The sequence below is a fragment of the Pleurodeles waltl genome, chromosome 12 (genome assembly GCF_031143425.1).
Source record: "Pleurodeles waltl isolate 20211129_DDA chromosome 12, aPleWal1.hap1.20221129, whole genome shotgun sequence".
NCBI classification, from domain to species: domain Eukaryota; kingdom Metazoa; phylum Chordata; class Amphibia; order Caudata; family Salamandridae; genus Pleurodeles; species Pleurodeles waltl.
Window position 1 is genome coordinate 492,755,850 of NC_090451.1, and position 12,353 is coordinate 492,768,202.

The following is a 12,353-nucleotide window of genomic DNA, read 5'->3' on the forward strand; positions in this document are numbered from 1 at the left end:
GAGTTACTTGATGAGAGAGTTGACCAAATATCAAAGTTATCCTGATAACATTTCTTGGCATGTGTACTTGCGAAATGACTCGACAGAAGTATTAAGAGGAAAAGGCTCTTGTTTTTCACAGTCACCATTTTTTCTGTAATATATAATACATGTAGTGCTTAGGCATATTGCCAATATATATGGTTTCATGATAAAATGAACATTGTTTTACCTCTTCAACCAAATACACCTTATGGAACCATAGACGTTTTTGAGGAAACACACCAAGGAATGTCCAATAGTTGTTTGCTTGGCATTAGTTGAAATTCAAGTAATGTTTTTCAAATGTAAATGTGAGACAGTAGGTGATGCCACTTTGCAATGTTCGCTTAGAGATATAAGTGACAGGTTTTAACACAACTGCTCCCGATATGAACAAAATTTGAAAGATAAAAAATCTTTCAGTACATGTCGTAGTCTTTGAGCCAAGTAGTGTCTTTGCTTGTCTTGGATCTATTTGCAGAGGAATTTCCTTCATTTTGTCTCATGTCATGAGTGTTATGGCATTTGAAAATTCTATCCATGCTCCAAGTATGCCCATTATCTACATTTACAACATTGTTTGACATGAACAATGAGCATAGGGCTAGAATATATGCTCTTTACCATCACCATTACCCTTTGGTCATCTGGTTGTTACCCAGTCCTCCAAACCCCACTGCTGGTACTTGGTGCCATGTTTAAAATTAAACAAATTTCTAAAGAAGTTTTTATGGTTCCGAACTTTGTCCTTGTGTACAGACCTGTCAATTACTGTAGGTTCACCATGACCTAACCAACTGAGATGAATCTTAGTACTTGTCTTCCTTCTCCTCACTGATAAAAAGAAAAATATTCCCATAACTGCATTGGGTGTGGTGTGATAAGACCTTAGAATTTCATGATTCAATTTGATAATTATTTACACAAGTGTTTTGGATACATTATTTTGTCATGTGATTTGCTCTTTTGACCAAACCATTGGCTGTGGAGCAATAAGATGTAGTTTTGAAATGATTGATAGACAGATTAGATAAGAATTATTTCATGTTATATGAAATGAATCATATCCCATTGTCAATGACTAAGGTAAGAAGGGACGCTTTCATTGGAAAGTGTGTCACATAGAAGTTAAATCAAGGCATTTGTGGAGATATGGTGTACACTTTTAATAACAGGTCAATGTGGTTGATAGTCTATTAATACAAATAAAACCTTGGCAGAAAACTCTACCCAATTTATGGGACCAATGATATCTAATGCAAGTTGTTTGCATGGTTTATCGGGTGCAGTAACTGGTGACAAAGCAATCTTGCGCTGGTAAGAGCTCTTATCGCCCTTGGCACAACTTAAGCAGTCTTTCACTTTCTGTTTGTCCCAAGAATCTAATTTTGGGAACCAATAATTTGCCTTAAATCATACCCTAAGATAACTATAACTCGTGCCAGCCCCTATTGCACAGTTGTGTCATCACTAATGTTATTGGAACTGTTGCAGTTATATTATGAATGATGTGATACAAGATGTCCTTACTGATGTAATATGGGAGGTTAGTAGCAGTGCAGTTCGAGGCCAAGAGTAATAGTTTCCTGAGATAAGTATAGCTGTTAAATTTCAATAGTTTTGTGCATTTAAAATTCTAACCTAATTATAACGTTCCTGCAGCCTTTGTTTTTTTCAATGAATTTCTAAGGTTTTTTTCATTCTATTTCCTAACTATAACGCCCCTGTTTCCTTTGTTTTTTTCATTGAGTTTTTAAGGTTTTTTTCAACATTAAGTATTATATAATTAGTTTACGTTAATCCAATCCCCACTGCGCACGGCCTAAGGCCAAACTCTTATAGGCACCCAATCGAAAGACACATCAACTGAACGCTGAGGCATTTGCTAAGCCATTTTTCCTTCCCTACTTGTTTCTGGCACAGAATCAACATTAATGGTCTTCATGATTCTAAAGTTCTGCTTGTGCAAAATGCAGCACCTTCAGGCACACAAAGAAACTGTTTTCTATGTTGGTACAAAGGTGTTCTTTAGCATTACCCTGAAAACGTTTTGCAAAATATATTAAAATTGACAATTTTTCTCTGTACCACCTAATTGGATAGGAAAGCTGAGACACTAAGTTGGTCACGTAACTTAGAATCTACAGCACTTGCAGTCTGGCAAGGTTTGCAGGAACTTCTTTTTTCTCTTGTAATGGTGCAAGGCAAAAAAACAGTGTTACTTCTTGAAAGCATGCTTTTATATCTAAGCCGGTGGCAAATCAAACAGAGTGTATCAAGTCATTATGTGCTGGAAAAGACTTCACAGAAAGCAGAAAAATTTCCCGATCAAATGTAAACCTGTTTATCACACCCATCTTGTAATGACAAGTGTTCAGCAAAGCATGTAAATATGTCCAAGTAGCAAAGAAAGCTCTTGAGGTAAAAGTGAGAGGATCCCTTGGAAAAGCACTGCAGTCACAAAAAAAGCTTTGGGAGTGTGTGTCCTGTTGCTTTAATCCTCTTTAGGGAGCATACAGGCAATACATATAACAGAAAATATGCTCATATACGAGTCTCCGCTAAAGGTCCATATTGGATCCACAAAGGGGTTGAGAAGACACTTTTGCCTTTGCAAAAAGTGTCATGACCCTTTGGATCGTGATGTCTTGGAGACCATGGGGGGAGCCTTGATTCCCCGCAGACCTTGCTGGCTCCCTGCCTCTAGTGGGAGCCAGAATTGCTCCCATGCGCTACCGGCGGGAGCAACCCTGTTATCTGTTTTCTGAAAACAGATCTAAAGTCTGTTACCAGTGAGCGGAAGCAGTTTTCCTGCTCCCACCCACTGGGAGCAGACTTACAGTTTGGTCTTGCTTGGCGAGAGCTGTCATAGCTCCTGCCAAGTGACAACAAACTACCATGTCCCAAGGTGGGCACCTCAAGACATAGGGAGCCGGGCCTGGAGGGTGGTGGTCCATAGGGCCATTAATGGGTCCAGGCGGTGGGGCCACATGGCCTGCCTCCTTTGTTACTAAAGGGCCTACCCTGGGGAGGTATTGGTCCCCGGGGCCGAAAATGGCCGCGGATGGGGACCACACAGCCCTCCTCCCTATTGTAGTTCTGGCCAATCCCTGGGGAGGTGGTGGTCCCCAGGGCCATAAATGGTCTGGGAGGAGGGGCACGCGGCCCCTCTCTTGCTATGGAATTTGTGATGTCATCAGTGATGTCATAAATGATGTCATAGAACATGTCCTGAGTGATGTAATATGTGAGGTAATAAGCAGTGAATGGCAGGGGAGCAAGTTAGAGTTAGCTTTGCTGGTGAATTTCTATGTTTTTTTTAGTTCAAAACGTTAATGTTGTCACTGACATATTCACCTAACTATAAAGTTACTTTAACCTTAGGTTGTTCCACTGAATATATATATATGTATCTTATAGTTAGGACGATGGGTCAATGGAAAAAGCATTTTTTGACTTGCCCATATCTTTGGCACCATTTGACGAATCTTCACAAAATGTTCCCAAAAAAAGTGTCCCAGTGATTCTTGTTGCGCATGGAAAGTTCCGGAGTTATCTGTCGATAGGGGGCCTAGTGAAAGGGGGGGGTGGGGAAAGTTGTGTTTCCCAAGTTAATTTCCATAGGTCGTTTAGACACGACTACAGCCCGAACTGCTGGATGGATTGTCACAAAATTTGGCAGAAAGCTAGCTTTCGGTATGCAGATTATGTTTTTGCTTGTCTGGTGTAAAACGTTTTATAAAATATTAAAGAGAGGCAATAAAGTTGTATATCTAGGGACACGGATCCTTTGTGAATAAATCGTGATAATTCCTGAATCTTTGCAAATGCATGTGCAAATTGAAGCACTGTAATTGGCTGGCCACAACCTGACTAGAAAGTTGACGCCACCATTTTATGTTATCAGAGAGGGTCCCCGAGTCTTAAAATAGAAATGATAAGTGGTTTAAGGGGTCAGGGTGGAGGTACCCCGACCCCAGAGGTGTGATGTAGGGGTGTTCTAGGTGGAAATATGGGTTTAAAATGATTTTTCTTCACCAATGCGCAATATTCACAAATATCCTTGAATATTGTCGAATCTTCGAGGACATTCTCGAATATTCGAGAAATTGCAAAAAAAAAAAAAAAAATATTCACAGACTAATTAATACACTAATTCATTCGATCATACATGCACTCAGAGACTCATGTGCCCACTCACACACCCAACCGGACCCTCATGCACGCATTCAGACCCACTCATAGACTCACGCACCCACTTTCAGACCCACTCAGACACTCATACACCCACTCAGAGATCCACTGACAGAGACAGGCCCTGGGTATGTGTGGTTATAAGGGCTTGGATGCAGGGCCTACCCCCGCTGGGGGTTTGAATAACGTATAGTAATTAAAATTACTTTACGCAAAAAAAACATTGAAATTCACTGCAAAAAAACAAAGATTTCAAGGACATTATAGTTAGGTTCTGAATTTACTAGTACAAACCCATAGAAATTCAGCAGTTATAGTTAGAGTTATTTCAAGTAACTATAACTCGCGCCCTAAGTAACTATAACTCGTGCCTTTGCCGTGCATAGCTAATTACTTCACATTTTATATCATTGATGACATTTTGTATGGCATCTTTGATATTACAACTGCAACATTTGCAATACAATTATTATTATTTTTTTTGTTTTTTTGTCCTCATATTCATCACCCATGCTTTGGTAAAAGAAGAAAAGCACAAGTCACGGGGAACAGTACTACAGGTATGGGGTCCATACCTATATTGAGCCGTCCTGCCTGTTCTACTTATTACTCTTCTCCCAATCACATGCCATCGACCAAGTATTACTATTTTCTTCGAAACCTGGTCATAACCAAAGCAACACCCTGAAGGGGTAAGGGGAGTTCTAATCATTGGACCTAAGTTGCAAGAGGAGGAGACCCAACACAGAAACAATGAAACACAAAATTGATACACTATTGATAAACATTTTCCCAATTCACCCAAAAATTGTCCCTTCTAGAAAGGGGACCTCGTTGTTCCATTTTACACATTCGATTTACAGATGTTTGCCAATCCTGAAAACGGGGGGGAAAGGGATCAACCCATTTACGGCAAATTTCTCGTCTAGCTAAAAGCATTAATATGAACAACAAATGCTCCTGATGTACTGACAATCTTTGATAATTTATACCCTGCTCGCAAACCCCAAACACCACCATAGAAAGATTTAATTTTAAGTTTACATTAAAGATTATCTTTAGGGTGTTTCCTATCTCCTCCCAGTATTCCAACAACCTTGAACATTGCCAAAACATATGTATATCATTTGCCTTATCTTCCCCACACCTCAAACAGTTTTTCTGAATTTTCCCAATAGCTGTTAATCTAGCCGGTGTCCAATAAACCCTGTGGAGTGTGAACAAATGGTTTTTCTTCAACCCTGCCGGATTGGTAGTAAACCACAATTCTGAGCAGGACCTATGCCACAATGCTTTCACATCTAAGGTTGGGAAACCCCCCCCTCACTTCAACAGGGGAAGGGATGCCCCATCCTCTGTCGTTTCCAACAGAGCATGATACCACAGAGCAACTTCTTTATTGATGATTTTCGGGTTTAATTTCCCTTCCCATGAACTCCTCCCTATTTCTCCTGTTCGTTGAGATTTCACCCAACTAGATATCTGAAAATACTTGAATTTAGAAACTGTCCCTCCCGTCCGTTCATGGAATGCAGACCAGCTTAACAATTCCGATCCTACTATTATCTGACCCCATCTTGCCGTCCCACTCGTTCTCAAGGGAATTGATAGTTTATCGATAAGGCATTCAGGAGTACCAGGTGAGTCCCAAATGGGAGCGGAACTGCAAAAATAAGGTATCTCTAGCGCCTTCCGAAAATACATCCAAACGTTGCATGCATGTCTGGGTATCTTCAAACGTACCTTCTTAAAGTACTTTGGATGTCCGAATTTATGTAAAAAATGACCTGCTCTTTCCTCAAGATGTGCCGTGAAGGCTTTCCAAACCAGATCATATTCTGACTTCTTATTCAATAAATTTCTGATGTTTTTTAGTTGAAATGCCAAATAATATCTAAAAAAATCCGGAGACGCAATACCCCCCCACTCTTTCTTTCTACTCATCTTTCTCCACGAGATCCTTACTCCTTTAGAGGCCCATACAAACGAGGATAAATCCCCCTGTAGTTTTTTAAACCAGCTCCTCTTAAACTCTAATGGAATGGTATTAAATAAAAAGGTGAATTTTGGGAGAATGCACATCTTCAAAATGTTAGATCTTCCAATTATGGAAAGAGGAAGAGCAGCCCACGCCTTTAGGAGTTTTTTGGTTTCCCTATACGTTATGTCAAAATTTAATTTAGCTACCTCATTTAGATCAGTTGTTAATCGAATACCCAAATATTTGGTCTCTTGTTTGACTAAGGGAGAAGCATAAGTCAAATTCCAACACGTTATTTCCGTCTTTTCTGTGTTTACACTATAGCCGGAAAATTTACCAAATTGTTCCATCAGAGTGTTGACCATAGGTAGGGTAGACCTAACATCACTGGTGTATAGCATAAGATCATCCGCATATAATGCTACTTTTTTTTTTCCAGCCCCCACTTCGAAATGGGATAATATCCTTACACGACCGAAGTAAAATTGCCAAAATTTCAATGTATAAGTTGAAAAGCAAGGGAGATAAGGGACATCCCTGTCGCGTACCCCGCCAGATCCTAAATTCCTGCGATAGTTGGCCATTAACCAGGACTCTCGCTGAGGGGCATCTATACAATTCCCTAACCGCCCTAACAAAAGGAAATCCCAAGCCCCCTTTTTCCAGCACTGCCCTCAAAAAAGCCCAATTAACACGATCAAAGGCCTTTGCTGCATCAAAAGTCAGGATCGCCAAAGGAGCCTTTTCTTGTTCCGCCAGGTCTACTGCAGCGAATAACTCGTGAGTTACCTCATGGAGTTGCCTCCCCTTCATAAAACCCTTTTGATCCATATGAATCAGATTGCCTATGGCGCTCCCCAATCTCCTGGCTAAAATCCCTGTATAAAGTTTGTAATCCGCATTCAACAAGGAGATGGGTCTATAGAATGCACAAGACATTGAGGGCCTCATTATGATCCTGGCGGGCGGCGGAGGCCGCCCGCCAGGATGCCGCCGTCCAAAATACCGCGCCGCGGTCAAAAGACCGCGGCGGGTATTACGAGTTTTCCCCTGGGCTGGCGGGCGGTTGCTGAAAAACCGCCCGCCAGCCCAGGGGAAAACGACCTTCCCACGAGGATGCCGGCTCGTAATCGAGCCGGCGGAGTGGGAAGGTGCGACGGGTGCAGTGGCACCCGTCGCGTATTTCAGTGTCTGCAAGGCAGACACTGAAATACTTTGCGGGGCCCTCTTACGGGGGCCCCTGCCGTGCCCATGCCATTGGCATGGGCACGGCAAGGGCCCCCAGGGGCCCCGCGACCCCCCCCTACCGCCATCCTGTTCATGGCGGCTTTCCCGCCATGAACAGGATGGCGGTAGGGGGGGTCAGAATCCTCATGGCTGCGGAGCGCGCTCCGCAGCCATGGAGGATTCAAACGAGCAGCGGAAAGTCAGCGGGAGACCGCTGACTTTCCGCTTCTGACCGCGGCTGAACCGCCGCGGTCAGAATGCTCGTTGGAGCACCGCCAGCCTGTTGGCGGTGCTCCCGTGGTCGGTGGCCCTGGCGGCCACCGGCCGCCAGGGTCAGAATGACCCTCTGAGTCCTTACCTGGCTTTAACAATAAACAAATTATCGCCTCTCTCCAGGATTTAGGAATCTGTGCCCCTTCTACCAGCATAGAATTGAATAGTTCTAATAGAAATGGACTAAGTTCATCCCCCAAAACCTTATACAATTCATTAGGTAGATTGTCTGGACCAACGGCCTTTCCTTTTTTCAAAGCCTTTATGCCTTCAACAAGCTCGGCCTCATTTATCTTACAATTTAATGAGATCATTTCAGATTCCTCTAAGGCTGGAAGATGTACTTTTTCTAAGAAATCTCTAATCGACTCCTCTAAATTAACCAAACTTTCTGAGTATATATCTTGAAAAAAAGATACAAATGCCCCCTCAATCTCTTCTTGCTCCACACAAATCTGGTTCGTATGATCAGATTTAACCAATAAAATGTACCTTTTGGAAAGGTCCGACTTAACCTTCCAAGCTAATAGTTTACTACAACCTTCTCCATATTCATAATGAGCGTATCAACTACTTTCCCACTTTAACCTACTGCGATTTTCCAAAAAAGCCTCTAAATTAATCCGAACCTTTTCCTCTTGGCGTATCAACTCCTCTAATAGATCGTCCTTCCCTTCTAATCGTGCATTATGGATTGCAACTTGAAGAGTTTTTAGTGATGATTCCATATCTCCCAACTTTTCTTTTTCTTCACGATGCTTATATATTGCCAGGCTCACAGCCTCCCTCTAATATAGGCCTTAAACGCATCCCAAACACACCATAGACTTGCTTTACCTTGGTTCAAGTGGAAAAAATCTCTTGTATCTTTTTTTAACACTTCTACTATTGAGTCGTCTAGGAATAAAGCGCGATTAATTGTACTCCTAATACCCTTATTTACGACCCTGATATCAAAGTGTAATTTTACAGCTGAATGATCTGAAAGGTGAGCTGGATTGTGGGCTACCTTTCTCACCTCTGGGCATAAACTTTTGTGTATTAAAAAAAAATCTATTCTAGATCTATGCCCATATTTTTTATTGTAAAATGTGTATCTATCTCCTTCGCCCCCTCTCCAGTGCCATACATCTACCAATCCTAGATCCTGCATGGCTTGTTTCACCTGTGCTCTCATTTTAGGAGAGTTAACCATACCCCGGGGGGTTGACTTATCGTGAGCAGGCTCTAACAGTATAATAAAATCCCCAGCTAATACCACTGGGTATCTAGCTAGAAGTAAAATATTGAATAACTCTTGAAATGGCATCGGATCATCTAGGTTAGGCCCGTAATAGCCCGCCACAGTGATCCAATAACCGCATATACATAGTTCTACCACCACCCATCTCCCCCTAGGGTCAACTTGCACCAATCCTACCTTAAGCTTTATGGATTTTTTGATCAGGACTGCCACACCTTTTATCGCGCTAGTTTGGGAAGAGCATACACTGAAAGAAACCCAATTCAGCCGTTTGACCCAGCTCTCCTACTCTTTTTGTTGAAGATGAGTTTCTTGCAATATAATGATCTCCTCTTCCGCCAATCGTAAGTATTCAAAAATCTTCCTCCTCCTACATAACACCCTTAAACCATTCACATTCCAAGAGAGAAATTTCAACCTTAAATTACCATACTTAGACATTCCTATCAGGAAGAAAAGGAAACATCATGAGCACAGAACCCCCCCTCCTGTTTGAGCAAATTATGAGGACTTTCCTATATTTATCATTTTCAACCCACCTAACCCAAACCAAACCCCTACACCCAGTGCCTCCCGCCCCCTCAACCAACCCCAACTTTAATCGTTGCACATTGGCTTTTGCAATAAGGTTTTCTGAACCCATTATTGCCATCTATAGAGGGTTTATTGCTTCATACTGTGTCTTGATACTTGAATTTCTTCTTTTATATATATACCCCCTGAACTGGACTGAACTGGGCACTATTGGCAGGAGGTTTTTCTCAGGAGTTTTAATTTTTTTGAGATACAAAGATATCGGATAAACAGTCCTTTTCTCTCTTGGCTGTAGTCTGTTGGGCTTGGATAATTATGTTGGGCTGAGGTCCCTAAGAGCACTTTTCCTTTCTGCTGCGTGGCTACGTCATTGCCGGAAATTTACTCGTCTGTACTGTCCTTCCCGGCCTAGGTCGGGAAATTTAAAAAAAAAAAAAACACGGCGAACAAGGAGGGGGGTGTAACTGCTTCGGCGAGAGGTGGTGAGGGGGTGCCTTGGAATCAGGCTTCAAATTCCAGTATTTGGGCTGAGGCAGTGAGGGGTGTGCGACGTGGGAGATTTTATACCTCTCGCTGTTCTCTTCGCGGGGGCTTACCGGAGACTCCGGGGTTTTCCACCAGGAGTAATTTAATCAGGAATAGGGAAGGAGGAGATCGTGATAGTGTCGGAGCCGCTCGGTGCATGTCTCCAATTAAACGTCGCCCCAGGGGTGTACGGGCAGAAGTTAAAAACTTGGTTGGTGCGAGGAAATGTAAGCCCGGCCCTCTGGGTGTGAGTGTTAAGCCCCAGACTCATCCATCTGAGACTGTAGCAGCTGTAGCAGCAGTTATAGCGAATTCCGGATCTAAGACTCACGGTGAAGGCTCTGTAAGGGGGATTGATCATACTGTGTCACCCGTGGAGCGCCCTCTCCCCCTCTTGGAGGAAGGTCAATCCGAGCCTCTGGGAAAGAGTGAATCTTTGATCACAAGGTATTTTCAGACCACTACTTTCCCATTGCAAGATATGGCAAATGCTCAACCGATCTTAAATGATTTAGAAGGGTCAAACCGAGCTGTATGTTCGGCCCAAAATCCATTAGACAAGGAACCAGATAGGCAGGGAGAGGATTCCTCTAAGTTACCAGCCCTGTTAGAAGTGGAGGGTAATCCTCCTAGGGGTTCAATGTCTCACGGTATGGATGTACAGGCCCTGTTAATCTCTCTTACTAAAGAGATTAGGGAAAAATTTGAGATTTCAGAAAATAACCAAACTAGGATTCGGGAAGTCTGTGAAGTTTTGGAAAGTAAAATCACCTTGTTAACAGATCGGCTGGGTAAGCTGGAGGCTGTGGTGGAGGCCCATGAGGAGCGGGTGGCAGCTCAATCTGAGGATATCTTACAATTAAAACGTGGGGAAAAGATGTTACAGGACAAATTAGAGACTTTGGAAAACAACATGAGGAGAAATAATATTAGGCTTTTGGGAGTTCCTGAGGGAATGGAAGGTGAAGTCATTAAGGGCTATGTATCGCTTTGATAAAGGAGGTTATCCCAAAAACAGCAGTGTTTAACCTGGAAGAGGATATCCAAAGAGTCCATCGTGACCAGTTCAAGAAAAATCCCGGAAGGAAGAACCCTAGGAGGATTTTGATAAACTTCAATAAGTACTCTATCAAGGAAAGAATCTTGTCTGAAGCTCTTAAAGTTGGTGTTTTCTCCAAGGGGGATTGGTCCTTTAGGATAAGATCAGATGTGTCCAAAGCAACGTTAGATAGGCAATGGGAATTGGGAAACTTTATGCGGGAGCTTCGCTCTCTTGGGGCTTTCTGTTCAGTTAAGGTTCCCAGCCGCTCTCCGTATCATGTGGAAGAATAAAATGTATAACATGAGAGACCCGGGGGAGGTTAGTGCATTTATAGATCAGATTAAGGCGTCACAATAAGATCTAGTGGAAATGTCCCGTCCGACGGGGAGTTCAAATTGAGGATAACAGGATGGTTATCCTAGTAGAATTAGGGAGGGTTCCCCGGGGGGGGGGTTGGGTCTGGGTGGGAGTTGGGGTTGGTTGAGGGGGCGGGAGGCACTGGGTGTAGGGGTTTGGTTTGAGTTAGGTGGGTTGAAAATGATAAACATTTGCAATACAATTATTGAGAAGAAAACTGTGCATGGCAAGGGTGCAAGTTATCGTTTCCTTAGGGGTTGAGTTATAGTTACTTGAAATAACTCTAAGTATAACTGCTAAATTTCTTTGGTTCTGTATGAGTAAATTCAGAACCTAACTAAAACATCCCTGTACCATATATATATATATATATATATATATATATATATATATATAGGTTACAGGGATGTTAACCTATATATGTAGTTATAATTAGAGTTGAAATAACTCTAATTATAGCTGCTAAATTTCTATGGTTCTGTATGAGTAAATACAGAACCTAACTATAACATCCCTGTAACCTATATATATATATATATATATATATATATGTATTTACTCATACAGAACCATAGAAATTTAGCAGTTATAATTAGAGTTATTTCAACTCTAATTATAACTATATATATAGGTTAACATCCCTGTAACCTATATATATATATATATATATATATATGGTACAGGGATGTTTTAGTTAGGTTCTGAATTTACTCATACAGAACCATAGAAATTTAGCAGTTATACTTAGAGTATATATATATATATATATATATATATATATATATATATATATATATATATATATATATATATCTTCACGGTACATAGCTATGGAGTAAAGAAAAGGAAATCTATACTTACCAATTCACACTTACCTCCTCGATATTTGAGTCCTCAGTATTTCTGATATAATATTCTGTCCACAGGATATTTATATCATTGATATTCTGTCAGTC